Raw genomic sequence first — 1,375 nt, 5'->3', positions numbered from 1 at the left:
TGCCTGTGTGAGATACAACTTTTTCTGACACATTCCACATCTGAATGACTATTTGTCCCCCATGAGATCCACTCATTTTGGGCCACAGGTCTGGAGCTTGAGGTTGGTATTTCTGTTTGGGTTGACTTTCCTGGGAGAGGGACATGTGACAGGGCAGGCTTTGGAACAGAACTGCAGGTTCAAGTCTCTGCCATCCCCACCCCAGCAGCAAGGTTGTGGGTAGGTTACTGAATCTATAAGATGGACAGCAACTGTCAGGAGTGGGTGATGGAAGTGAAGTACTCAGCCCTAGCACCAAGCAGATGCCACACTGTCACTGTGACTGGGGTGGGGGCTGTGTGCTGGCAGTGGAACTCAGAGGCTAAGCACAAGCCACTTCCCAGCATATGTGGCTGCTTGTGATGTAGGCAGCTCTTCTGGGCTCCTAGGTCAGTCAGGCGGAGGCTTGACACTGCAACATGTGCCTGTGTTCTTCTGGAGTCCCTTCCTCCTCTACCCCTTCTGTTCCTGTTGTGCTCAGGTCAAGTCTCAGCTGCTGTGCTGTGGGACTCCTTAGACACTGGACACTCCTGTTTTGACTTCAGAAGCCCTCAGCCTTCTGGCCCTGGAGAGCTGGTACAGAGGTATCACTTTATCCTTTCCTGGTGGTCTAGAGTCTTGTCTCTGGATTCAGGCACACCTGAATTCAAACCCAAGTCCAGATGCTAATTAACTAGGAAACCCATGATACTTTATCTCCCTGAGCCTCAGTTTCCTGATGTGAAAAACAGGCATAATGATACATCATTGGTCTAGAGGACTCGTTCATGTCACAAATGGTGGGTGTATATTCACGAGAGCCTTGAATCAGAAGATAGCAATGTCTGTAATGTGCATATTATGAAGGAGACAACAGTAGGGGAGCTTCCTGAGGTAGCAGATCAAGAAGGACTGGAGAGCAGGACCAGGAATAGAAACCCCGGCGGGGAGGCAGGGCCATAGGTCTGCTACAGGCCAGGGCAGCACAGGGCCAGGGACTGGGAGCTGGGGGCCTCCTTGGTTTTGCTGATGAGTTTGGAGAATAGTCTTAGTTTTGTGTGTGAGAAGGGTTGTCAGGGTTGGAAGGGAAACAAAGCCAGGGCTCAGAGGCTCAAGACAAGCCCAAGTCAAGTGACGTGTTCTTCTTAAGTCCAACTAGCATTAAGGACATGTTAGTTAAAGGTCTTTAGGGCACTGGTGGCTCAGGCCTGTAATCCTAGCTACTAAGGAGACAGATCAGGATAATTGCGGTTCAAAGCCAGCCCAGGCAAATAGTTTGTGAGACTTTCCTAGAAAAAATATTTAACGCAAAATGGCTGGTGGAGTACCAGTGGTAGAGCACCTGCCTAGCAAGTGT

Source organism: Castor canadensis, chromosome 13, assembly GCF_047511655.1.
Source record: "Castor canadensis chromosome 13, mCasCan1.hap1v2, whole genome shotgun sequence".
NCBI classification, from domain to species: Eukaryota; Metazoa; Chordata; class Mammalia; order Rodentia; family Castoridae; genus Castor; species Castor canadensis.
The sequence above is the reverse complement of the archived record's forward strand: the minus strand, read 5'-3'. Positions refer to the sequence as shown.